This window comes from Asterias rubens, chromosome 20 (assembly GCF_902459465.1).
Source record: "Asterias rubens chromosome 20, eAstRub1.3, whole genome shotgun sequence".
Lineage (NCBI taxonomy): Eukaryota > Metazoa > Echinodermata > Asteroidea > Forcipulatida > Asteriidae > Asterias > Asterias rubens.
The window spans coordinates 5,817,124-5,843,361 of record NC_047081.1 but is presented as its reverse complement, the minus strand read 5'-3'; the positions used below and the strand labels follow the sequence as shown (position 1 = coordinate 5,843,361).

At 39.1% G+C, this 26,238-nt stretch overlaps 27 non-coding genes across 27 annotated transcripts; 17 read left to right on the top strand and 10 right to left on the bottom strand.

Annotated features, from left to right (window-relative positions):
- Positions 1 to 91: 91 nt before the first annotated feature.
- Trnap-agg lies at positions 92 to 163 on the top strand. The gene has a single exon. It is a non-coding gene; the product is annotated as a tRNA-Pro (tRNA).
- An 80-nt stretch (positions 164 to 243) lies between these two features.
- Trnap-ugg lies at positions 244 to 315 on the top strand. Its single transcript has one exon. It is a non-coding gene; the product is annotated as a tRNA-Pro (tRNA).
- Positions 316 to 397: 82 nt separating this feature from the next.
- On the top strand, positions 398 to 469 carry Trnap-ugg. The gene has a single exon. It is a non-coding gene; the product is annotated as a tRNA-Pro (tRNA).
- An 80-nt stretch (positions 470 to 549) lies between these two features.
- Positions 550 to 621, top strand: Trnap-ugg. Its single transcript has one exon. It is a non-coding gene; the product is annotated as a tRNA-Pro (tRNA).
- Positions 622 to 700: 79 nt separating this feature from the next.
- Positions 701 to 772, top strand: Trnap-ugg. The gene has a single exon. It is a non-coding gene; the product is annotated as a tRNA-Pro (tRNA).
- Positions 773 to 860: 88 nt separating this feature from the next.
- Trnap-ugg lies at positions 861 to 932 on the top strand. Its single transcript has one exon. It is a non-coding gene; the product is annotated as a tRNA-Pro (tRNA).
- A 421-nt stretch (positions 933 to 1,353) lies between these two features.
- On the top strand, positions 1,354 to 1,425 carry Trnap-agg. The gene has a single exon. It is a non-coding gene; the product is annotated as a tRNA-Pro (tRNA).
- A 79-nt stretch (positions 1,426 to 1,504) lies between these two features.
- Positions 1,505 to 1,576, top strand: Trnap-ugg. Its single transcript has one exon. It is a non-coding gene; the product is annotated as a tRNA-Pro (tRNA).
- An 80-nt stretch (positions 1,577 to 1,656) lies between these two features.
- On the top strand, positions 1,657 to 1,728 carry Trnap-ugg. Its single transcript has one exon. It is a non-coding gene; the product is annotated as a tRNA-Pro (tRNA).
- Positions 1,729 to 1,933: 205 nt separating this feature from the next.
- On the top strand, positions 1,934 to 2,005 carry Trnap-ugg. Its single transcript has one exon. It is a non-coding gene; the product is annotated as a tRNA-Pro (tRNA).
- A 234-nt stretch (positions 2,006 to 2,239) lies between these two features.
- On the top strand, positions 2,240 to 2,311 carry Trnap-ugg. Its single transcript has one exon. It is a non-coding gene; the product is annotated as a tRNA-Pro (tRNA).
- A 78-nt stretch (positions 2,312 to 2,389) lies between these two features.
- Trnap-ugg lies at positions 2,390 to 2,461 on the top strand. The gene has a single exon. It is a non-coding gene; the product is annotated as a tRNA-Pro (tRNA).
- A 242-nt stretch (positions 2,462 to 2,703) lies between these two features.
- On the top strand, positions 2,704 to 2,775 carry Trnap-ugg. Its single transcript has one exon. It is a non-coding gene; the product is annotated as a tRNA-Pro (tRNA).
- Positions 2,776 to 2,855: 80 nt separating this feature from the next.
- On the top strand, positions 2,856 to 2,927 carry Trnap-agg. The gene has a single exon. It is a non-coding gene; the product is annotated as a tRNA-Pro (tRNA).
- Positions 2,928 to 3,008: 81 nt separating this feature from the next.
- Positions 3,009 to 3,080, top strand: Trnap-cgg. The gene has a single exon. It is a non-coding gene; the product is annotated as a tRNA-Pro (tRNA).
- Positions 3,081 to 3,160: 80 nt separating this feature from the next.
- On the top strand, positions 3,161 to 3,232 carry Trnap-ugg. The gene has a single exon. It is a non-coding gene; the product is annotated as a tRNA-Pro (tRNA).
- An 80-nt stretch (positions 3,233 to 3,312) lies between these two features.
- On the top strand, positions 3,313 to 3,384 carry Trnap-agg. The gene has a single exon. It is a non-coding gene; the product is annotated as a tRNA-Pro (tRNA).
- A 531-nt stretch (positions 3,385 to 3,915) lies between these two features.
- On the bottom strand, positions 3,916 to 3,987 carry Trnap-ugg. The gene has a single exon. It is a non-coding gene; the product is annotated as a tRNA-Pro (tRNA).
- Positions 3,988 to 4,068: 81 nt separating this feature from the next.
- On the bottom strand, positions 4,069 to 4,140 carry Trnap-agg. Its single transcript has one exon. It is a non-coding gene; the product is annotated as a tRNA-Pro (tRNA).
- A 93-nt stretch (positions 4,141 to 4,233) lies between these two features.
- Positions 4,234 to 4,305, bottom strand: Trnap-cgg. The gene has a single exon. It is a non-coding gene; the product is annotated as a tRNA-Pro (tRNA).
- A 236-nt stretch (positions 4,306 to 4,541) lies between these two features.
- On the bottom strand, positions 4,542 to 4,613 carry Trnap-agg. Its single transcript has one exon. It is a non-coding gene; the product is annotated as a tRNA-Pro (tRNA).
- A 79-nt stretch (positions 4,614 to 4,692) lies between these two features.
- On the bottom strand, positions 4,693 to 4,764 carry Trnap-ugg. The gene has a single exon. It is a non-coding gene; the product is annotated as a tRNA-Pro (tRNA).
- An 80-nt stretch (positions 4,765 to 4,844) lies between these two features.
- Positions 4,845 to 4,916, bottom strand: Trnap-ugg. The gene has a single exon. It is a non-coding gene; the product is annotated as a tRNA-Pro (tRNA).
- A 79-nt stretch (positions 4,917 to 4,995) lies between these two features.
- Trnap-ugg lies at positions 4,996 to 5,067 on the bottom strand. The gene has a single exon. It is a non-coding gene; the product is annotated as a tRNA-Pro (tRNA).
- Positions 5,068 to 5,145: 78 nt separating this feature from the next.
- Positions 5,146 to 5,217, bottom strand: Trnap-agg. Its single transcript has one exon. It is a non-coding gene; the product is annotated as a tRNA-Pro (tRNA).
- Positions 5,218 to 5,297: 80 nt separating this feature from the next.
- On the bottom strand, positions 5,298 to 5,369 carry Trnap-agg. The gene has a single exon. It is a non-coding gene; the product is annotated as a tRNA-Pro (tRNA).
- A 78-nt stretch (positions 5,370 to 5,447) lies between these two features.
- Positions 5,448 to 5,519, bottom strand: Trnap-agg. The gene has a single exon. It is a non-coding gene; the product is annotated as a tRNA-Pro (tRNA).
- Positions 5,520 to 26,238: the final 20,719 nt, after the last annotated feature.

Sequence of the window (26,238 nt, the reverse complement as noted above, 5' to 3'; positions counted from 1 at the left end):
GCCCTTTGAGTGTACAATTGTTTTGTACTCACTTTGCATTCCCATCAGGTTAGAGAAATTAGAACAGTCAAGGTCAGACTCAATATACATCGGCTTGTTGGTCTAGTGGCATGATTCTCGCTTAGGCTGCGAGGGGTCCCGGGTTCAATTCCCGGACAAGCCCTTTGACTGTACAATTGTTTTGTACTTACTTTGCACCCGATCAGGTTAGAGAAATGAGAACAGTCAATGTCAATAGACATCGGCTTGTTGGTCTAGTGGCATGATTCTCGCTTTGGGTGCGAGAGGTCCCGGGTTCAATTCCCGGACAAGCCCTTTGAGTGTACAATTGTTTTTGTACTCACTTTACACCCCCAATAGGTGAGAGAAAAGAGAACAGTCAAGGTCAAAATACATCGGCTTGTTGGTCAAGTGGCATGATTCTCGCTTTGGGTGCGAGAGGTCCCGGGTTTAATTCCCGGACAAGCCCTTTGAGTGTACAATTGTTTTGTACTCACTTTGCACCCCATCAGGTTATAGAAATGAGAACATTCAAGGTCAATAAACATCGGCTTGTTGGTCTAGTGGCATGATTCTCGCTTTGGGTGCGAGAGGTCCCGGGTTCAATTCCCGGACAAGCCCTTTGGGTGCAATTGTTTTGTTCTCACTTTGCACCCCCATCAGGTAAGATAAATGAGAACAGTCAAGGTCAATAAACATCGGCTTGTTGGTCTAGTGGCATGATTCTTGCGTTGGGTGCGAGAGGTCCCGGGTTCAATTCCCGGACAATCCCTTTGAGTGCATTTGTTTTTTTGTACTCACTTTGCATTCCCATCAGGTTAGAGAAATTAAAACAGTCAAGGTCAGACTAAATACACATCGGCTTGTTGGTCTAGTGGCATGATTCTCGCTTTGGGTGCGAGAGGTCCCGGGTTCAATTCCCGGACAAGCCCTTTGAGTGTTCAATTGTTTTTGTACTCACTTTGCACTCCCATCACTCCCAGGTTCAATTCCCGGACAAGCCCTTTGAGTGTAAAAACTTTTTTGGTACTTACTTTGCACTCCCATCAGGTTAGAGAAATGAGAACAGCAATGTCAATATACATCGACTTGTTGGTCTAGTGGCATGCTTTTCGCGTTGGGTGCGAGAGGTCCCGGGTTCAATCTCCGGACAAACCCTTTGAGTGCAATTGTTTTGTACTCACTTTGCACTCCACTCAGGTCAGAGAAAAGAGAACAGTCAAGGTTTTGGGTGCGAGAGGTCCCGGGTTCAATTCCCGGACAAGCCCTTTGGGTGTACAATTTTGTTTTACTTCCTTTGCACCCCCGTCAGTAAGGTTAGCGAAATGAGAACAGTCAAGGTCAAAATACATCGGCTTGTTGGTCTAGTGGCATGATTCTCGCTTAGGGTGCGAGAGGTCCCGGGTTCAATTCCCGGACAACCCCTTTGAGTGCAATTGATTTGTACTCACTTTGCACCCCCATCAGGTAAGAGAAAAGAGAACAGTCAAGGTCAAAATACATCGGCTTGTTGGTCTAGTGGCATGATTCTCGCTTTGGGTGCGAGAGGTCCCGGGTTCAATTCCCGGACAAGCCCTTTGAGTGTACAATTGTTTTGTACTCACTTTGCACCCGATTAGGTTAGAGAAATGAGAACAGTCAATGTCAATAGATATCGGCTTGTTGGTCTAGTGGCATGATTCTCGCTTTGGGTGCGAGAGGTCCCGGGTTCAATTCCCGGACAAGCCCTTTGAGTGTACGATTGTTTTGTACTCACTTTGCACTCCACTCAGGTAAGAGAAATGAGAACAGTCAAGGTCAATATACATCGGCGTGTTGGTCTAGTGGCATGATTCTCGCTTAGGGTGCGAGAGGTCCCTGGTTCAATTCCCGGTACTCAATTTGCACCCCCATCAGATAAGAGAAATGAGAACAGTCAAGGTCAATATACATCGGCTTTTTGGTCTAGTGGCATGATTCTCGCTTTGGGTGCGAGAGGTCCCGGGTTCAATTCCGGGACAAGCCCTTTGAGTGTACAATTTTGTACTTTCTTTGCACCCCCATCAGTCAGGTTAGCGAAATGAGAACAGTCAAGATCAATGTACATCGGCTTGTTGGTCTAGTGGCAGGATTCTCGCTTAGGGTGCGAGAGGTCCCGGCTTCAATTTCCGGACAAGCCCTTTGAGTGTACAATTGTTTTGTACTCACTTTGCACCCGATTAGGTTAGAGAAATGAGAACAGTCAATGTCAATAGACATCGGCTTGTTGGTCTAGTGGCATGATTCTCGCTTTGGGTGCGAGAGGTCCCGGGTTCAATTCCCGGACAAGCCCTTTGGGTGCAATTGTTTTGTACTCACTTTGCACCCGATTAGGTTAGAGAAATGAGAACAGTCAATGTCAATAGACATCGGCTTGTTGGTCTAGTGGCATGATTCTCGCTTTGGGTGCGAGAGGTCCCGGGTTCAATTCCCGGACAAGCCCTTTGGGTGCAATTGATTTTGTTTGTACTCGCTTTGCATTCCCATCAGTTTAGAGAAATTAAAACAGTCAAGGTCAGACTAAATATACATCGGCTTGTTGGTCTAGTGGCATGATTCTCACTTTGGGTGCGAGGGGTCTCGGATTCAATTCCCGGACAAGCCCTTTGAGTGTACAATTGTTTTGTACTCACTTTGCACCCGATCAGGTTCGAGAAATGAGAACAGTCAATGTCAATAGACATCGGCTTGTTGGTCTAGTGGCATGATTCTCGCTTTGGGTGCGAGAGGTCCCGGGTTCAATTCCCGGACAAGCCCTTTGGGTGCAATTGTTTTGTACTCACTTTATTACCCCCATTAGGTTAGAGAAATGAGAACAGCCAATGTCAATATACATCGGCTTGTGGGTCTATTGGCATGATTCTCGCTTAGGGTGCGAGAGGTCCCGGGTTCAATTCCCGGACAAGCCCTTTGAGTGTACAATTATTTTGTACTCACTTTGCACTCCCATCAGGTTAGAGAAATGAGAACAGTCAATGTCAATAGACATCGGCTTGTTGGTCTAGTGGCATGATTCTCGCTTCGGGTGCGAGAGGTCCCGGGTTCAATTCCCGGACAAGCCCTTTGGGTGCAATTGTTTTGTACTCACTTTATTACCCCAATCAGGTTAGAGAAATGAGAACAGTCAAGGTCAATATACATCGGCTTGTTGGGCTAGTGGCATGATTCTCGCTTTGGGTGCGAGAGGTCCCGGGTTCAATTCCCGGACAAGCCCTTTGGGTGCAATTGTTTTGTACTCACTTTATTACCCCCATTAGGTTAGAGAAATGAGAACAGTCAATGTCAATATACATCGGCTTGTTGGTCTATTGGCATGATTCTCGCTTAGGGTGCGAGAGGTCCCGGGTTCAATTCCCGGACAAGCCCTTTGAGTGTTCAATTGTTTTTGTACTCACTTTGCACTCCCATCAGATGCATATGTTGAAATACATCAGTAAAGAAGACTGGTCTTTGACAATTACCAACAGTGTCCAATGTCTTCAAGAGAACATTTTATTATGGTAAAGAAACAGTCACACATTTAATGCTTGGGCACAATATAAAGGTGCAGATATCATTATAATGAACATTTATAAACAGGACTTAAAATGAGATTGAAGGGCCAGGACATAAAATATAAAGTATCCCCCCCTTTTTCTCGTTTTGTTTGTTTGTATGAAAGTCAAATAAAGGACCAATCGTGAATAGTCAACTGAACAAACAAACGAAGAAAAATGTTCAACGTCAAAATGAAAGAAAAGAGCAAGCTTGGTAAAAACACAAATATTTGGGACCTCTCGCACCCAAAGCGAGAATCATGCCACTAGACCAACAAGCCGATGTATTTTGACCTTGACTGTTCTCATTTCTGTAACCTAATCGGGTGCAAAGTGAGTACAAAACAATTGTACACTCAAAGGGCTTGTCCGGGAATTGAACCCGGGACCTCTCGTACCCAAAGCAAAAATCATGCCACTAGACCAACAAGCCGATGTATATTGACCTTGACTGTTCTCTTTTCTCTTACCTGATGGGGGTGCAAAGTGAGTACAAAACAATTGTACACTCAAAGGGCTTGTCCGGGAATTGAACCCGGGACCTCTCGCACCCTAAGCGAGAATCATGCCACTAGACCAACAAGCCGATGTATATTGACATTATTGACATTGACTGTTCTCATTTCGCTAACCTGACTGACGGGGTGTAAAGAAAGAAAAACAAAATTGTACACTCAAAGGGCTTGCCCGGGAATTGAACCCGGGACTTCTGGCACCCGAAGCGAGAATCCTGCCACTAGACCAACAAGCCGATGTACATTGATCTTGACTGTTCTCATTTCGCTAACCTGACTGACGGGGTGTAAAGAAAGTAAAACAAAACTGTACACTCAAAGGGCTTGCCCGGGAATTGAACCCGTGACCTCTCCCACCCAAAGCGAGAATCATGCCACTAGACCAACAAGCCGATGTAAATTGACCTTGACTGTTCTCATTTCTCTAACCTGATCGGGTGCAAAGTGAGTACAAAACAATTGTACACTCAAAGGGCTTGTCCGGGAATTGAACCCGGGACCTCGCGCACCCTAAGCGAGAATCATGCCACTAGACCAACAAGCCGATGTATAGTGACCTTGACTGTTCTCATTCCTCTAACCTGATGGGGGTGCAAAGTGAGTACAAAACAATTGCACCCAAAGGGCTTGTCCGGGAATTGAACCCGGGACCTCTCGCACCCAAAGCGAGAATCATGCCACTAGACCAACAAGCCGATGTCTATTGACCTTGACTGTTTTCTTTTCTCTTACCTGATGGGGTGCAAAGTGAGTACAAAACCATTGTACACTCAACGGGCTTGTCCGGGAATTGAACCCGGGACCTCTCGCACCCAAAGCGAGAATCATGCCACTAGACAAACAAGCCGATGTCTATTGACCTTGACTGTTCTCATTCCTCTAACCAGATGGGGGTGCAAAGTGAGTACAAAACAATTGCACCCAAAGGGCTTGTCCGGGAATTGAACCCGGGACCTCTCGCACCCAAAGCGAGAATCATGCCACTAGACCAACAAGCCGATTTGTATTGACGTTGACTCTGCTCATTCTCTTACCTGATGGGGGTGCAAAGTGAGTACAAAACAATTGCACCCAAAGGGCTTGTCCGGGAATTGAACCCGGGACCTCTCGCACCCTAAGCGAGAATCATCCCACTAGACCAACAAGCCGATGTATATTGACATTGACTTTTCTCATTCCTCTTACCTGATGGGGGTGCAAAGTGAGTACAAAAACAAATGCACTCAAAGGGCTTGCCCGGGAATTGAACCCGGGACCTCTCGCACCCTAAGCGAGAATCATGCCACTAGACCAACAAGCCGATGTCTATTGACCTTGACTGTTCTCATTTCTCTAACCTGATCGGGTGCAAAGTGAGTACAAAACAATTGCACCCAAAGGGCTTGTCCGGGAATTGAACCCGGGACCTCTCGCACCCTAAGCGAGAATCATGCCACTAGACCAACATGCCGATGTATATTGACCTTGACTGTTCTCATTTCTTTTAAAAATAACAAATCTGTGAAAATTTGAGCTCGATTGGTCGTCGGAGTTGCGAGATAACTATGAAAGAAAAGAAAAACCCGTCTCACACGAAGTTGTGTGCTTTCAGATGCTTGATTTCGAGACCTCAAATTCTAAATCTGAGGTCTCTAAATCAAAATCAGGAAAAATTACTCTTTTGTTCTTTTCGAAAACTACGTTACTTCAGAGGGAGCCGTTTCTCACAATGTTTTATACTATCAACCTCTCCCCATTACTCAATACCAAGTAAGGTTTTATGTTAATAATTATTTTGAGTATTTAACAATAGTGTCCACCGCCTTTAAAATATTATCATAAATGTGTTTTAATCTTTTGAAGAGATATATTTCGATCTGGTTAAGAATTCTGTCACCTAGCGATTTTCTTATGTCTCAAGTTGAATGTCAAACATAATCCATCATAAAGGTCATGGCACCGTCTCTGCTATTTTTACCGGGCGAGTTTTTATATTAACGACCATTCGTATTAAGGGACTTACTCGGGTATCACACAGGCTATCTAAACAAATGCTTTATCGCCCAAGGACTCAAAATGAATGGTATGGCTTGACTCTTTGATAGGATTCGGGCTCTATTTACTTGTAAGAAACATTCTGTTGGTTACACGTGAGGGTTACTTAGAGGGATGAAAAATGTTGAACTTTTGATTAACACTTTAACCTATTAATTTTTGGGATTAATATCTTAACCTTTTCTGTTTTCTTTGAGCTTTTTCTTGATGGTTTACATTTTAAACTATTGTCAGTTCATGTGTTTACACTTACTGTATACATGTATTTGATTGCAGTGTTTTGTGAATATTTGACGTAAACGGAAGGTTATGTTTCGCAATCGCTCCTTTTAAAAATTCATTCATATCCGCAAGTTGCTGCGTTTGTCAATAACTTATTACCAACCGTAAAATGCAGAAAAGTCAACGATGTTATCCTATCCTCACAAAAAGAAGTAAATAAGAGCAAATAAAAAGTTCTAAGAAAACAGTTGTGATTATTTTATAAAAGTTTAAATATGGAATTAAAAAGGTGTCATGTCGGACGGATTGCAATTAAACATACCAAAGGAAAAGTAAAAATTGTTTGTGTTGGAGAGGCTAGCTGTAGCTGTTGCAACCTCGCTAATCCAGTAGTCTAAGTCTTTGCCTCATGGACATGATGGCAAGTTCCATTTTTAAATTGTCTATTTTTATACCCATCTACCACACACCATCTCTCTCAAATTTACCAGTGAGCAGTCATTCACTTAAGGCAAATATCCAGAAAATTCCAAAACTTTTAGATAAGGGGGTGATACAGTATACGATCTTAAAACACACGACGTCAAAGATAAGGTAGACGACGTTGGAATATGAAAGAATTGACGTAAATCTTACTCCATAAACTTGTATAATTGAAGCAGTTGGAAATATTTGTAGATAAGACGCTGTGTAAGACTCGCCCGTAGCAAGAGAAAATTAAACGGAGACTATCAATTTTATACATGTTTATATGACTTCAAGTCTATATACTGTGAAGGGCCTACATGTTTTTGATTTTATCCATAGATCGATCGATGGATGCAAGAACTTTATACTCAGTACACTCTGATGAAAACTTGACTTCATATGTTGAATCAAATCTTCTTTATTAATTATATGATTCATTACCCATAGTAAATTGTTATAAAAGAAAAGTCGTTTGTTGTGTATTACAAATGATGTGTTTAAAATTATCATTGCATTGGTGCGACTATGTATAAACATGAATGTAAGTCTGCTGTGTACTGATTTAAAAATTGTTTGTCTTTCATATAATATTTCAGAGGAGTTATTTGTAAACCGTTTTCCTAAGTTTTTTCTTCTATTTCACATGGCAAAACGTTCACAAACAATTTGGTATCCCTATGGAGCCCTGAGAATAAACAAGGCAGAAAACAAAGATTCACGGAGTAAAGGAGCCAATAAACAATAACTGAAGAAGAGACAGTCCCTATACGATGAAGAAACAAAAATCAAAAATAAAACAAACATTAAAATATATACCATTATACCAATATAACCCATTGTTTGATTAAAAGCTTTGATTGCCCACAATTCCCCCGCCCCTTTTCAGGATGACTTCCCATAATTCTTTGCTCCTCTTTTTGTTAGAAATGGATATGATTTTTGTTTGTATTTTTTCATGCCTCTGACGGTGATCCAGTTTGACCATCTCCCTTCTTCGTTTGATTTATTAACTTGTGTATACATGTAATCTAAACAAGTATATATTTATTTGTACATTTTATATCAACAGTTCACCCGAAAGATACAAAATGGAAGGTAGTTTAAAGATGCTATGTCAGATTTTTGGCCGACTTGACCCAAAGATTTTGATTTAAAATTAAATAGGTATTTTGATGGGAGTCGAAGTTTTCATTTGAGCCATTGCTCGAAAAAGTCCGTCAATTATTAGTAGAAGTGAAATATCACGTGACCAATTCTTATGTGTTTTATAAGAAGCGTTTTAATTTTTTGTCATGGTTCCTGACCATTAAAAGTAAAAGTCAAACTTGTTTTTAATGTTTGGGAAAAAGAATCTGACATAGCATCTTTAAAGGCAGTGGACACTATTTGTAATTACTCAAAATAATTATCAGCATAAAACTTCACTAGGTAACGAGTAATGGGGAGAGGTTGATAGTATAAAACATTGTGAGAAACGGCTCCCTCTGAGTGACGTAGTTTTCGACAAATTTGATTTCGAGACCTCAATTTTAGAATTTTGAGGTCTCTAAATCAAGCATCTGAAAGCACACAACTTCGTGTGACAAGGGTGTTTTTATTTCAATCATATCTCGCAACTTCGACGACCAATTGAGCTCAAATTTTCACAGGTTTTTAATTTTATGCATATGTTTGGATACACCAAGTGACTTTGACAGTTACCAATAGTGTCCACTGTCTTAATAAAAGCCTTTCAACCGAATCTTGTTATTTTCTTTGTTGGATGATGACCCCGCAACCATCTCAAACTTTGACATATATTAAAAACTGCAACGCCCAGGCAGTCAAGGGGTCCCGACTGCATCTAAGCCTCCATCAACTTATTAAAGGCACTACATACACCTTTGGTGACTGTCAAAGACAAGTAGCCTCACTTGGTGTATCAACACGCACAAAATAGCATATCTTAAAGAGACTGGACACTATTGGTAATTGTCAAAATCCAGTTTTCTCACTTGGTGTATCTCAACATTTGCATAAAATAACAAACCTGTGAAAATTTGAGCTCGATTGGTCGTCGGAGTTGCGAGATAACTATGAAAGAAAAGAAAAACCATTCTCACACGAAGTTGTGTGCTTTCAGATGCTTGATTTCGAGACCTCAAATTCTGGTAAGCTTGATGTATCGAAATCAAATTCGTGGAGATTACTTCTTTTTTGAAAACTACGTTACTTCAGAGGGAGCCGTTTCTCACAATGTTTTATACTACCAACCTCTCCCCATTACTCGTTACCAAGTAAGGTATTATGCTGATAATCATTTTTAGTAATTACCAATAGTGTTCACTGCCTTTAAGTTGCCTCGTGTGCCAAGTAAGAATCCCCTTTAAAGCGAACGCATAGGCCAGGCCATACGCATTATTTATGATACATTTATCATATTTTGAACTCGACAGTTTGACGAGGATGACAGGATTAAACGCCAGGTACAAAATGAAAGCTGAAATGTGTTTCTTATTTCCCTAGGAATCTCAAACTCATTGCCAAGTTTAACCTCTTAACGTACTTAATTAACGGGCGGGACACTATTGTTAATTACGTAAAATAATTTTTGGCATAAAAACTTACTTCGTAATAAGCAATTGAGCACTGTGGATAGTAAAAACCATGGTGAGAAACGGCTCCCTCTGAAGTAAAGTAGTTTTCGAGTGGTCTTTGACAATACCAAAAGTGTCCAGTGTCTTTACAGTACCAGGCACAAAATGAAAGCTAAGACGTGTTTCTTATTTCCCTAAGAATCTTAAACTCATTGCTAAGTTTAACCTCTTACTTTGTACGTAGACTCCTAACTTTTATACACGGAAGGATCATACTGCGTTGTTTTGTTGCAACGTTATGTTAAGGTAAACAAAACAAGCATGTTTTGCAACGCCAGAGGATATGCATTAAACAAAACCTTAATCTTCGACCTACTGCATCGTTCAATCTGACCCACAGGCCCTTTTGCTTTCTTTGGAACTGACTGGGGAAGACATTTCTCTATTTTCGTCGCAAGTTATGAATATTTTTCATAAAGTATGTCCCCCTTAAGAAACAATCTTCGAGAGAGGTGTCATTTGAAACCGAAAACAGCTGGGAAATGGGCCGTGGTATTTCAAAACAAACATTTCCAATATTTATTGCCCTTAAACATTTTGTTGACGTTATGAAAATGGCCCATAGTATGTCAGATGTTCGATTGCAGTGACTCAGCTGGGCCGGCATTAAAACCGGACCACAAAAACATAGTGTAGGAAAGGATCCGAAATAGATGTAAAATTAGTTGTTCTGATTTATGACGAAAATGTCCTTCAAAGTTATGCTGAGTAAAATATTCAACGCCGATCGCCCCGATCTGAAATTAATTGCGATGATTTTTCGGAATTTTTGTACATAACATTTGATTAATCAAAACCTGTGTCCGAAAAAAAAGACTTTTGAGAAAGCTAGGTTTATCACCAAACTTACAAACAACATCAGAAAGCTCGGAAGTGTGCGCATGCTCAGTGAATAATAACTATTCGTTGTATCGAATGCTTCCAATTATCATAAACTCTCCAATTCTCGTAAATGTTCACACCACTTTGCAGTATAAGATTAACCCTGTGCAATAAGGAACTGTTTAAACACATCTGCAATAACATTTCATGTAAACTTTACTCAAATTGATTCACTCTGTGTCTCCATTCGAGCATATGCAGCATCCGCCAAAATGTTTTAGTCTGGAGTCATCGGAATGTCGGCCGTAACATTTAAAGGCACTGGACACGTTTCGTTAGTGTCAAAGACCAGTTTTCTCGTTATAACAAACCTGAGAAAAATGTTGAGCTCAATTGTTCGTCGAATTTAAAAGAGAATAATGAAAGAAAAAACACGCTTGTTGCATTTCTTTGTGTGTGTTCAGACGCATATCTTATAAAAAGTCTTCAGCTGAGTCGTTTATTATTATTTGAGTGAGAAATTACCCCCTTTCTCCTCCTACTACGTTACTTCAGAGGAAGCCGCCTATCGCAATGTTTTATACTATCAACAGCTCCCCGTTGCTCATTGTTAAGTAAGTTGTTATGCTATAACACATATTTTGAGTAAAAAAAACAATATTGTTCAGTGTAGAATAAAATTAAACTGTTCTGTATAATAATATATGGACACAGCGTAACAACTCAACCTGCCATAAATTCGTGGATTCAATTCAATGACTCAGTTGAGCTGGGGAGGCTTATGGAAGACGTTAGCCTACATCTTCATGATAGGTGAGGAGTTTAGTCTTGAACTCGAAAGTGATGATCTCAATATCCATCATCAGATACGAGTTAATTCTTACGTAAAGACTTGTAATCAAACAAAGTTGTTTTATTTCATCAGATGATCATAAAAAGGTAAATTGCACTTCAGGTCACCTCAAAACTATTCGAACACATTCATAAAGAATAGTTACATTTTAGGGGAAAATTTGCATAATCAATTGTGAAATGGTTTAAGTTTGAGTTTGTGCATTTTAGGTTTTTTTTTTTTCAATAGCCATATTATGTTTTTACGAATTGGAGTCGATTCAAATGTATTTCTCTCATAAAATACAGTAAGTGGGAAACTTGGTTTCAAGATTGGTGGTACAGGTCCAATTTAAGCTAAACTTTTAACAAATACCAACTAACAATATTTTGTCTAATGTCTTGGTGATGCGGGTCTGATAAATGAAGGGACCATCTTGTGAGTAAATATGAACTGTGATATTTCTAACGTGTTTGAAAAGGACAAGTTGGAGTCCATGCAAACTGATTTCGCATGTAGACTACGCGCAGGTGAAAGCTTTGCATTGGACACGCCACATGAAGTCCTTGATGCGTGTCATCGCAGAAACATCCACGTTGGTATCTCTGGTATGTGGTCTCTTATGTCTAGGGCCGGCATACACGGAGAACTTGATCATGTTCCCGGCATGGTATCATCATCTTCAAGCCTGGTTCTTAGCTGTGTCATATCAACACCCGTGTAATTTATTATCGTCTATAAAGGCGTACAAAATGTTTGATGGAATGCGGTATGCATGCCAGGCTAGTGTTTGTTGCGTTTTTGTCAGTATTTGGATTAAAGCATTAAAGCAAGTGTAAGTAGAATTGCGTTCACAATAACTCCGTTACACAATATTGCTAAAATTCAGCACCTGCGGGACCTACAAATAGGGTATTCGTAATATTGTATGTTACATGTCATATTTCGATCATGTCATCGACAAGGGTATAAAATGAGTGATCTGTCGACACAATCGTACACCTAATTACAGGATGTACAAATAACAATTTGATAGTTCCGAAACTACCGTTGTTTGGTACATTAGGCCCTAACATAGTGAACGATTTGGCGCCATGAATGTAGTATCATAAAAGGTATAGTATTTTTTTTAATATCAGAACAACGAACTAATAACCGTACTAAGAACTGTCGAAAATACTGCCGTCTTTCAGATTTTGTTTATTTCCCGTGGCTGTAAAGAAAAAAAGTATTTCTGGGGTAACACCAAAGAACATGAAGCACATAGAATTTTTCGCGCTTAAGTTATTCTCCATCTTGCGTTTAAACGGAATTATGTACAGATCATAAAAGAAAAGCAAAGTCTGCTATAAACCCAGGTGTGTTTAAACCATTCCCCCAATAAAAGATGACTCAAACCATGTTTTTCATAGTCTACTTTTGTGATTTATGTACAGCGTTCTCGATAACTTATGTCTGTGCATGATGTGGACATTGCTGGACGTCGCCTCCCGGTTCATGTAAACTTCAAGTTGCATTGTAATTGTAGCAGTTCTAGCATACAGCACCAACAACCATCCATCGACAGCTTACAGTTGTAAACATTAATACAGCAAACAGCGAGGAACATTATTTCAATAATCAACTAGGTAGTATCGTTAAAAGGTTTAGATACAACAGAACTGTATAGGTTTGGTACTATGTTGCTTCAAAATAATAACAGTCTGCAATTTTTGTTTGGTAATTGATGTACAAACGCTTGAAGGTAGACCCGTGTGTCTGCAGTATTTGACCCGTAAAGAGTTTTCCTCCTTTGTTGACCTATGATTCTTTAACCCCAGTACGTGATGCAGATTAAAAAGGACTTAATTTGGTCCGCCCGCTGTGTGTAGGGTTTGATAATAACACTTAATATCACAGTATTATGAAAAGAAGTTGTCCTTAATTGTCTATTGTGTGTTTATTGATGCTAAAGTGACTTTATGAAGCTGTGCTGTAGTCTTAGTGTGGTTAATAATCTTCGCACCCATTATGAAGGAGCAACGCACTTCTCCAAGAGGAGATTGACAATCTTAATTTTGTTTTTCTGGCAAACTTCCAAAAATACTTCTTCATACTTCAACTTGTTGTTGTAGCTCTTTTAACGTTGCTCTCTTTAAAGAAAACAGCTAGTCTTAATATAAAGATTTATGAATAGGGGCAGGCATCATTAATGACAAATTCTGTTTAGAAAGTAATAATAGGTAAATAATAATAGTCATTAGAATGTCATGCTATTCTGAAACGCCACCAATTTACTGCATGCTTCAACCAGCAAGAATTTTGAAAAACATGGTCATTCAAAACCTTGCATTTGGTATGATACATTTTGAAGAAAACAAGAGCTTAACCAAAGAATGAATTTCCAGAATCGGTGTTGCAGACTTCACTTGATGATGACATCCCCAAGTTGTGATTTTTTTTTTATATATATATCGATTTTGTAAAGGTAATAAGTGGAACACCATTACACCATGATAATAACACCAAATCATATATATGGCGCAACTTATAACAAGATATGTTAAATTTGCATTGGGGATAAAGAATATAAATTTTGGTTTTTACCCATATACCACATACCGATGTGTGTTAGCACAGTATATAAATATACTTAGTACTTTCCCGAGTCCTGTGAAAAAAACATCACAGGCATGTTAATCGGTGGGATTCGAACCCATGGCGCATCTTGTTGTAGTCGTCTGTTAATTTTGTTGGGTAGAATGTCTGAACGCGCCGTCTTCACTTAAAAGAATCGCAGATCCCAGAATGTTAAGAAAATACAAACAATACTCAAAAAATCTCATAAACTATTTGGTATCAATATTTTGTCACATCAGTGATCATTGAAGTTGTAACACCTTTTTCAATGACATGTCCGGCCGAGATCCGATGAAACTAGTGACATGAGTAATTTTTAGAAATCAAGTTAATGTAGAGCAATTAGATTTTAAATTTTATGGAATCAAACGAGACGGTGGGAACGCCCTCATTTCTAGCACCACGGAAACATACCGAGATGCTAACTGTACGCATTGGTGTCACAGAAAATAATGTACATAAAAAACATAATATAACGTGTTTTACCTTTGATATGCATACAGGAGAACCGCCACCTCCCAAGAACCGAAGTCCAAAGGGAGGGCCTCCTGTCATCCTCACTCTCAGCAGCACACCTTGTGTCGTCATGATGACGTCAAATAGCTTTCTTGCAAATTAATATACCGTCCAAAGCATGCCCAGTATTCGTTCCACTTCAAGATGCGGGAGAAATCTTCCAAGAAGGATTGCGAATGGATGTCTTGAGATGGTCGGTAAGCTGGGCTTTCCTTGTGATTTTATTCTGTATTTTCAAACAAATCAAATTCAAAACTCCAGTTCTCAAAGCCCTGTCGCAAAATCCTGTCCACTCGGTCAGAATTTACCGAGGTAGGGGCTCAAAGTTGGGGCTTGCATGGCGCCGATAGGATCGTTTCGCAGAGCGGTCGCCATTCGGATCGACCGATCCGACAGATGCATGAGCCCAATGGGTTCGACCTCTCTGGAATGCCAAACTCGCTGCCCGTGACCCGACGCACGCGGCGTAGTCTGTCTTCGTCATTTGCTGACTTATAATAGCCATGTAGTCATCACGTTACAATCATATTATACCTATCTCATCATCTTGCAGTTGCCATCTTTGTTTGGAACCCTGTACGATCTCCGTGTGTGTGGTCAATTTGATAACTGATGAGCCAGACTACGAAATCAATTTTTATTCAAATGCACTGAAAATATTTCCTTCTTATATAAATTATTAAATGGATAGGAAATGTGTATAAAAACGTCACACTTCGTAACTTAGACTTGTAAAAATTTAGCATGGCATAAAACAACAATTGATCCACAAAACAATTCATAGTGAAACAAAAATAAGTTGTTAAATATTCACACAATTGCGTATCGAACACTCAGAAATTGCATCTGACGGGAAAGCATGTTTATATGAAAAGCAGCGTTCTTGAGTACAACCTTGGATATCACTATGTTATTGTTTAGGTATGAGCAATATGTAAGGGGAGACTTTGAAACGCTGGGTGGCAGCAGACATTAATAGGTATGTTTCTATTGTTTAAGTAGTTCTAAGAATGTGCATAATAACGAAAAAACAATGGCTTGACCTGGTAAAGTCTGCTGCCACCAGCGTTACAAAAGTTCCAGTATTACGAATAGGACCATAACTTGTATTTGCAAAGTAATGAGTAATGAGTAATGAGTAATGAGTAATGAGTAATGAGTAATGAGTAATGAGTAATGAGTAATGGGGAAAAAATCACTGGGCAGGCTCCAACTTCTACATGGCGCTCGACTTGATGATGATGATGAATGAGTTTTGCAAAAGCGTGACATTTATCAATAACATTTGAGACAAATCTAATAATAAGGCAATAGGAAGAGTATGCAGTTTACATGTTTGCTTAAATAACACCTTGCGAACAATTAAACTTAATTGATAATCAGACACATTTAAAATAAAAGATGATTTTTAAATGTTAAAAAAAGTTCAAGCCGGTAGGAGGCCGGTGTCACATGCAATTATGTCCTCTATGCAATACTGTCCGGAGGTAAGTATTGCATATTCAATACTGTCCGCCGGACGGTTTTGCATATGCAATTGTGTCCGCCCGAGCGCTGCTGCATACTGCAATTGTTTCCGCCCGGACACATTTGCATATGCAGTGGTATCCGCCCCCGTGCAAAACCGTCCTTACAGTAAATTAAACGCCCTTGGTCGGCGGAACACGTTCACCATTTTATTACAAGCTAAGTGCATGTAATGAATGACATGGGAAATGTTGGGCCGTTGGGTAATCACTGCAATCATAAAATACGTTAATATCATGATGCATATAATAATCATGTAGGTTCAGTGCATGCACACTCACTTATCACGCGCACATACAATCCCATGTACAGTCATGTACATGTCCGCCGGACGGTTTTTGCATGGCCTCGGACACGATTACATATGCAAAAGTGTCTGGAGCGGACACGGTATTGCATGGCGGACACAATTGCATCTGGCACCGGTCTCTGTCGTTATTGTCGTGCCTCGAAGTGTGACGTCATATGTTCAGGCTAGGCGTACAGCTACTGTTGAGCAGTACACTAGCATGGCGATATGAACCAGCGGTGTAGGTTATAGTTTGGATCAAACTCCGATTCCATAAAGCAAGTTTGATGAGTTCTAAAAATACACCTCAAATATTTTTATTTTTAAGGCCTAATAGCATCTGTCATTTATAAATACATAGGACAGTTTATCCATTGTGACTGGTCGAGAGGGCATCACGAGGGTTTGTTTGAACGGATGATATTACACCAGCAAAAAGTGTTGAAACATGGGTGTGACACGCGAGCTTGCACCTGTGCCTGTAAGACAGTTTCTTCATTCCTATTGGTCGAGCGCAACGGCTGGAACAATATTGTGCCACATACGCGATACGCGCGACGCGCACAGCATTCCCTTACCCGAGGGCTATAACATCATAGCTGGAGGGGTGTTGTGTTGAAAGAAATCATTGAACAATTATAATTTTTGCATTTATTTTACTTTTTTTACCAAAAAGTGTTGATGTTTTTTGACCGAGCGGTGTATTTATGAATGGGAATCAAAGTGTGTTGAATCGGTTTTCAACTAGCATAGTTTAAACCCGCCGAGGCCTGATTCTTGATAATTTACATCGACTTCGTCTCGGTAAAATTATCAAGAACCAGGCCTCGGCGGGTTTAAACCACTAGTGGAAAACCTCTTCACCACACATTGATTCCCTTGTTGCAACGAGGGTCGATCTTCGAACGCAGTATCACACGAAAAGTCACCTGGTTATTTTGAACTTGTCTTGTTATGTAAATAATACACGATTGGGCGGCCCCTTGAAGACATACTGTTCCAGATACCTTTACAATAGGGATGGGGTTCTTCCATATACCTAAAGACACTGGACACCTTTGGTCATTGTCATAGATCAGTCTTCTCACTTGATGTATTTTAGATAATGCATAAAATAACAAACCTGTGAAATGTTAACTCAGCGAAGTTGTGTGCTTTCAGATGCTTGATTTAGGACCTCAACATCCAACTCTGAGGTCTCGAAATCAAATTCAAATATATTAGTGGACAATTACTTCTTTTGTCGAAAACTACGTGATACTTCAGAGGGAGCCGTTTCTTACAATGTGTTATACTATCAACAGCTCTCAATCGCTTGTTTAATACAAAGTAAGTTTTTATGATAAGAATTATTTTTAGTAATTACCAATAGTGTCCAGTGCCTTTAACGTATAGGCCCTATTATGCGAGATAGACATGATGCAATATCTGCGAACGTCATATTATTATACCATCTCTAGCATAAAGACTCGCGTCTGCTCAGAATAATCTTACGAACGGTCGCTGCACTATTATACCATAATAGACACCAATCAAGCGAGTATTTCAAACCAACTTTCATTTCCAGCCGGCACTGTTCCCCCCGTCTTTTCTAGCTCACTGGTTTAAAAGTAATAAAACAATGATCAGTAATTATTGTAAAGTAAATTTGGGTGAAGAAATAAGCCGAAGCAACAGGTGATAGTACTATGAATGATTGTTATACACCGATCCAATATGTAGACATTATTTTGTAGTTGATCTCACACAATACCCAAAAGGGGTACAGAAGTTATCATTTATACAGGGCGAAATTCCCTCTTCTTTGGTTTTAGCGGCGGTAGTATTGTCTTGTTTCGCGTCGCATTTGAGCCAACTTGCCATTGAATATTAAGTGAAGTTGGGTGTTGACCATCAAGCTCTGACGTGTTTTAACAAGGGAATGAAGCGACGAGTTCTCAAACTAATCTTTTATTCCCATTCATAAATGCCTTTTTTGTTAAAACGCGTAATAAAGTGATCCTCTTTCAAACTTATCCGTTTTCTTACGTCCTTGACCTCTGTACGTGTGTTGCATTTTTATGACTGAGGCAGTCTGTTTTCGGATATGCATTCGCGCGTAGGTAATCTTGGTGCTAGACGCTTCTCGTTTTCCTCCAGCTGGCCTTTATACACCCGCACGTGCTCTCAACAAACAGGAGTAGCGAAACTGTCTGAGGTATTTATGAATATGACATAAACTGTAGCTATACGCTCACAAAGCACAACATATCTGTCCCAAAACGAAATTTAAATTTTCTGACTGATAGGTGACCACTGGCCCAAATGCGTCTACACTCCTAAAGGGATTCAAACCACTGAACATTGATATGTTGCAATCAATTAGGGGAGAAGAAGCATTTTGTAAAATATCTATAAAATGACCAATGATTACCAATAAGTGATCACTGGCCCAAATGCACGTGCACTCAAAATGACCACTACTGACTAACACCAAATGACATATGGCAAAATTGTATGACATCTCGTAGGGCAGATGGCACTGTTATTCTGACCAACCTAGTAAGGATAGCGCGACCTCCGTCCAACATCCTGGTCGCGTCCACGGTCCCTCCACAAGTTGGGGGGGGGGGGGTTATGTGGCCACCGAGCGCTGATAACTCAGCCTGGTGTTGGACGCCGAGCAGTTCGTTGCACGTTTCCGTGCCAACCTCCCCCCTACCCAAAAAAAAGAAGAAAAACGGCATTTAAGCGCAATTGCTGCTATTCTTGACACGACTGATAATTTGCGTTATGTCAAATTGCCTGCAGAGCGGCTGACTTAGCCCATGATTTTACGTTTATTGCATATACGTATATATAGCATTTCCGCACAATTTGTTGCTGCTCTGTTTTTGTTTTATCTGTTTCCGATAGATGGTTGGCACTCTCTCAATCAACAACCGACCCGAAACTAAAGGAACTTGCCCTTGGAGCCCTACCAAAACTACTGATGTCATCAAGAGCAAACTCAACAACAAAGAAATACAGCAATACTTGGAAACGATGGGAATCGTGGGCTTCATCCAAGACCAACGTCAAGTCGTTTCCCGTCAACCCTACTGATTTCGCCCTATATTTGTCTTCATTTTATTCATCTGGTCACAAAACGGCAGCAGACTCCGCAGCAGCCGCCGCTCACAGCGTCGACCCCAAATCGGAAGGAACCGGTAACACCCGAAATCATGGCAAAACTTTACAATGCTCACGGGCAACCCAGTGCAGCATTAGACGATTTACGCATCCTATTCGTATGCTTTGTTTGTTACGCAGGTTTCCTTCGTTTTAATGACATCAGCAATGTAAGACGCATGGATTGTAGCATACTTAGTGACAGACTCGTCATACACTTATGCAAGTCAAAAACCGACCAATACCGTCAGGGCAACGATATAACCATTGTTTGATTATTGTAATTCTCTCTTCTGTCTTCTACAACAGAATCAAATCTCTCGTTTGCAACGACTGCAAAACACTGCAGCTCGGCTGGTCACTTTGTCCTCCAGGAGAACCCATATCACTCCGGTTTTAAATGCTCTTCACTGGCTCCCTGTTCAATATCGCATTCAATACAAATTACTTCTGCTTGTTTTTCATTCTTTACATGGTTCTGCTCTTCAGTATAATTGTCAATTAATTACCCGTTACAATCCTTCCAGATGTCTCAGATCATCCACTTCGTCATTACTGGTTGTTCCTAGGCCTGGGCGAATTATTCGAATATCCGGTTAATGACGTATAGGTTTTCCTATCCGTAACCGCGAGTGCCTTTTTTTTCTTAACCGGATACCCGCATAGGGCGCGAATAGCTATTTATAAACCGGATAGTTCTGTATTTACAACCAAGTAACCGGATATTCTTTAATATCCGAATATCCGCGGACGTCGGGCGACAACTGATATGAATGTTTTGTCTGAATCCTTATGAAACTTCTATTAAGACAGCATAAAACAGCATAAATTAAGTATTTAACTATGCTCACCTTCGTGAAGAGTTAAAACAATGACATTTCTGACGTAATTTTTTTTTTTTAATAGCTCCCTCTAGCGGAATATCCGGTTAATTTCGGATAGTTGGCCAGCGGTATCCGAATAACAAAATTTCACTATTCGCCCAGCACTAGTTGTTCCCCATACCCACAACAATTGGGGTGACAGGGCTTTTTCTCATGCTGGTCCTTTACTTTGGAATAGTCTGCCTCTTAATATCCGTAACATGTCCTCTATTCATAAGTTCAAAGAGGCCCTCAAAATTTTGAGTTTCTTCCTTGCGCCATGAGCATCACTTGTGGTGGATACCGGCGCACTATAAGTGTTCATATTATTATTATTATTATTATTATTATTATTATTATTATTATTATTATTATTATTATTATTATTATTATTATTATTATTATTATTATTATTATTATTATTTTATTATTATTATTATTATTATTATTTCATTTTATCACAGCATGCAAAAGAAAGATCTCATTTTCCTTTGTGCCGGTAACTCCTCGAGCCGGGCTACGTCCCGTAGCCTTAGATCTCAAGGGTCTTTCTCAGGATCCTCGCTGTTCCCAAAAGCGCTGCCTTCTGTAATAGATCTACCCTCACATTTGTCCCTATTTCATCTAGATGTTTCCCCAGTGCTTTGGGAATGGTGCCAAGTGCTCCAACCACCACGGGGACTACTTTTACCTTTACCTGCCAAATCTTACGAAGTTCCCTGGCCAGGTCCTGGTACTTCTCGATCTTTTCCATCTCCTTCGAAGCTACCCTTATATCACCTGGCACCGCTATGTCAATGAGATGACACATCTTCTTCGTCTTATCTAATAGCACAACATCCGGACGCCTATGTTGTATAACATGATCGGTCTGAATGTTAAAGTCCCATAGGATCTTGACCTGGTCGTTCTCTACAACTTTCTCCGGAACATGGTCGTACCATTTCGCAAGTACTTTGACACCATACTTCTTACACAGATCCCAGTGAATCACCTTGGCCAGCTTGTCATGTCTTCCTTTGTACTCCGTCTGGGCCATCTTACTGCATTCGCTAACAATATGAAATACAGTCTCCTCTGCTTTATTGCACATTCTACACATAGGAGAGACGTTTGCTTTCTCTATCCTTGCCTTCATTACATTTGTCCTTAGAGACTGGTCTTGCGCCGCAGTAATCAAGCCCTCTGTTTCCTTCTTTAGTTCTCCACTCTTTAACCAATTCCATGACTTGCTGCTGGCCACTTCCTCAGTACACCTCAAGAACCGGCCATGAAGTGGTTTGTTCCTCCAATCTTGATGTCTTTCCTCCTTCCTTTCCCTCTTGTACTCTTTCGGCCCAACTTCGTCTGCCCTCGTGTACCTTTGTGCAACTTTCAACAAGCTCTCCTCGGTCTTCCTGACATGGGTGTAGCATGCCATGCATGGTCATTAGTTTTCTTGTCCTCCTGTCAGTGACATCTAGATCTTCCTTAGTCCACTCGACAATACCCGCACTGTACCTCATCAAAGACACGGCCCATGTGTTAATCGCCTTAATCATGTTCCCCCCGTTTAGTTTAGACTTCAAACATTTCTTTACACGCCTGATGTATTCTGCCTTCAGCCTTACCTTTGATTCCTTGTGAAGGACATGGTCCGATTCAAGTACACCAAGATACCGATAACTCCCCTCCTCACCCAAAGCCCTCAACTGTGCACCATCTGGCAGAGCAATGCCATCGGAATGTACCCTCTTCCCCCTCTTCATAATTATTATTATTATTATTATTATTATTATTATTATTATTATTATTATTATTATTATTATTATTATTATTATTATTATTATTATTATTATTATTATTATTATTATTATTATTATTATTATTATTATTATTATTATTATTATTATTATTTCATTTTATCACAGCATGCAAAAGAAAGATCTCATTTTCCTTTGTGCCGGTAACTCCTCGAGCCGGGCTACGTCCCGTAGCCTTAGATCTCAAGGGTCTTTCTCAGGATCCTCGCTGTTCCCAAAAGCGCTGCCTTCTGTAATAGATCTACCCTCACATTTGTCCCTATTTCATCTAGATGTTTCCCCAGTGCTTTGGGAATGGTGCCAAGTGCTCCAACCACCACGGGGACTACTTTTACCTTTACCTGCCAAATCTATTATATTATTATTATTATTATTATTATTATTATTATTATTATTATTATTATTATTATTATTATTATTATTATTATTATTATTATTATTATTATTATTATTATTATTATTATTATTATTATTATTATTATTATTAAATCTATTATTATTATTATTATTATTATTATTATACTTATTATTATTATACTTATTATTATTATTATTATTATTATTATTATTATTATTATTATTATTATTATTAGTATATTATTATTATTATTATTATATTATTATTATTATTATTATTATTATTATTATTATTATTATTATTATTATTATATTATTATATATTATATTATTATTATTATTATTATTATTATTATTATTATTATTATTATTATTATTATTATTATTATTATTATTATTATTATTATTATTATTATTATTATTATTATTATTATTATTATTATTATTATTATTATTATTATTATTATTATTATTATTATTATTATTATTATTATTATTATATTATTATTATTATTATTATTATTATTATTATTATTATTATTATTATTATTATTATTATTATTATTATTATTATTATTATTATTATTATTATTATTATTATTATTATTATTATTATTATTATTATTATTATTATTATTATTATTATTATTATTATTATTATTATTATTATTATTATTATTATTATTATTATTATTATTATTATTATTATTATTATTATTATTATTATTATTATTATTATTATTATTATTATTATTATTATTATTATTATTATTGCAAGAACCTTTGAACCAACCTGCCCGGTTGCAATCACAGAACGATATTTCCAAGCAATGGCCGACCCCAACATTTCCCCTTTACCGGTACTTCGCAGAATCACACGGTCCAAAAACGGTTTCGCTTCCACACCTCACGGGCTAAGCTACACCAGAACCAGAGAGATCATACTACAAGCCCTCCGACCATTCGTTCCAGACATTCACAAGTTCGACCTCCATAGCCTGAGGCCAGGAGGGGCAACCGCAGCTTCAAAGGCCCTACTTCCATCTCACTTAATATCCATGCATGGGAGATGGAAGACCGAAAAGGCCAGAAACGCATACATAAAAACTGACCCACAAACACGTCTCCTCCCTTCCTCGGTACTCTTCCTTTAATTTTGAATTTATTTAAATGAGATTATGTGTACAATTGGCCAGTTTAGCCGATTTATAATGAGTTGAATTGAATTGAATAAATGAATTGAATAACGCAAGTATGTTATAAATGAATTGAATGTTATAAATAAATAATGTGCGAGGCGAGTAGCTCCGCCATACCATTGTTCACCAAAACATTACGTTTGTGTTGTTTTTTCTTGCTAATTCGTGTATATTTTACATGAAAACAAAATTAGAAAAGAAAATGATTTTCTAACGAAAGAATGGAGTGAGAAAAGTGCAAAATGCTAAATATTCAAAAATACACGAAAAATAATTAAAAGTCTAACAGCTTTTAACTTGAAAGGGAAAATTATTGATTGACTCTTGAACTTTGACTCTCAGCTCAATTTTATAAGGGGAGTCCCTGGGCCCGTCGAGTTATTCTTCCCTCCAAGTAAAAACACCCCTTCACAGGTCTATTTTTTAAAACATCCGAGCATCAATCTTGAAAAATGTCCCTACACCTCTGAGCAAATAGGAGTCGGACCATTAATTTCAGGGCCTATGTCATCCAAAATACCTCAAGCTGGAAGTCAACATTCCCCAGGTGACAATTGGGCAACATTTTTACACTGAAACACTTTCTAGGGGCTCTCAAATCTGTCTAATATTATCGAATATTTTCAGGGCCTACAAAATATTAATGAGCTCGACGCTCTGTTTTCTCCGAATTGGTGAGGTGCACCCATATTGCTTGATTTTTGCCCTAATGCAGCATTTTGAATTACTTGCAGGTGTTCGATGGTAACATTGATGATATTACAACCCCAGTCACCAATATGTTTGATCAGAGCATCATGGCTACCATAGTGCGTGTTTGTACCTTAGAGTGGATAGACGGCATTGCCCTACGATTGGAGTTGCTGTGATGTTACACTGAAGTTGAAAAATGATAACAGCTAATACTGTTCTGTTGCTAATCCATGCATGGTGGACTCATCAGGTGTCACTTTGGAGCTTTGATTGATATTAAGTACACAGCTTATATTGTTGTACTACTTGTTCCTAGTATAATGGTGGAGTCTTTAGATAGCATGTAATCTTGGTGCAAGACGTTTGCAGTGAGTGGGCTAAGACAGCTGAGTCGATGCGGGCGCTGTTGGTGAGTTGGTGAGTCGGTGAAAGGGAAACGAGAAACGTCTTGCACCAAGACTAGATAACAACATTTTGTTTGACAGCAAAATGTACATTATAGTTTAAATGCACCCGATAAAACACTGTTGATAAAACATTGTGAGGAACTTTTCCACGATTTGATTCCGAGACCTCAGAATTAGGTTTTGGCGTCTCGCGAAATCAAGCATCTGAAATCACACAACTTCGTGTGGCAAGGGTGTTTTTTCTTTCATTATTATCTCGCAACTTTGACGGCTGATTAGGTTATTAAAAAAATTAACAGGTTTGTTATTATTTTTATGCATATGTTGAGATACACCAACTGTGAAGGCTAGTCTTTGACAATTACCAATAGTGTGCAGTGTCTTGAAGCAGAATCAAAACAAGTTTTTTTTCGTGTATTATTTACTGAGTGTTGCTGTAAAATTAAAAGCTTGATGCGAATATTATATTATAATAAAGAGAGCTTAAAAAGTGTGTTTGTTCTGTTTGTAGGCATAATAAGAATGTTTGATTTTAACCCCAAAACGGTTGGTGCTTCGCTAGACCCCACAAGGGAAAGAAGGCCGGAAATTATGTCCCCCAATAGGGCGAGCGGTTTTTTCCCCCTGCACATCAGAATTGCCGTCCACAAAAAAACGTCTGTTTTTTGTTTAAGGATTCCTTTTTTTAAGTCGATTTTAGGGGAAAAAAATCCTCATTAAAAAGCACTATGACAGTGGCAATTCTACTGTGCAGAAACAAAATGCTTTGAAAAAAAAAATGATTGGTCCGAGGCGACGACTGGCAGCTGCACCTAAATCTAGGTGGAAGTTGAAGATGGACGAAGATTGACCTAAGCAAGAGGCCACTCTCTGGCGTTATTCACGAGCCTCGAAGTGACGTCAGATGGACGGGGCTAGCCCCCCCCCCCCCCCATTTGCCCTCGTGATTCATAACCTCGTGGTGGCGCAATTCTTCAACCTCGAACCAACTATTACCATTGTCCACTGCAGTTAATATTGAGTTGGGTTTTGAAGTCAAGATGTTTATAGTGGGAAGAGCGAAATAATACATGCAGCCGTGTGCAAGCAAGTTTTTGGCCTCGACAAATATTTCGATGGATACAAGATGTAAGCTTCGTATTGTTAAACTATAACTATGAGATGTCATAATATGCAGTCATCGGGGGCAGTGCACTGTCCCATCCAACCAGTTGCAGCGAAAAAATGATGTGTTACTTAATGATTGTGCGGGACATTTGAAACTTTTTCCGGCAGGTGCGCAACCAGATTTCTGTTGTGTTTGTGGGTGAGGTGTGTCACAAGGCCGCCAATTCTAACCTGATTTGTACTACTCGTGTGGTGAATTAACGGGGGGGGGGGACCTTCCAGTTAGCGAAGTCTTAGTCAGTACTTGATTGATAGCGCCCTCCCTGGTTTGTTGCTATTTTGTATGGCGCGAGGCATTTCTTTTCAGTTTGCAAATTTGTCTGACAAAAATCATTAAGCAATTGCCAACCAATTCTTTGCATTCCAGTGGTTCCTTTTGTTGATGAAGTGCTCTGATGCTTTTGCTTGTCAATTACAGAGTCGGTGTTACAAGTGACAGTATATCATCTCTTAGCTTTTGCTCAAGTCAAATTTGTCTCGTAAAATATCAACGTTGCACATCGTGTTAACGTTATAGCATGGAGGAAGAATAAGGTATGTTTTCCTCCATGTTTATTAGTAATACT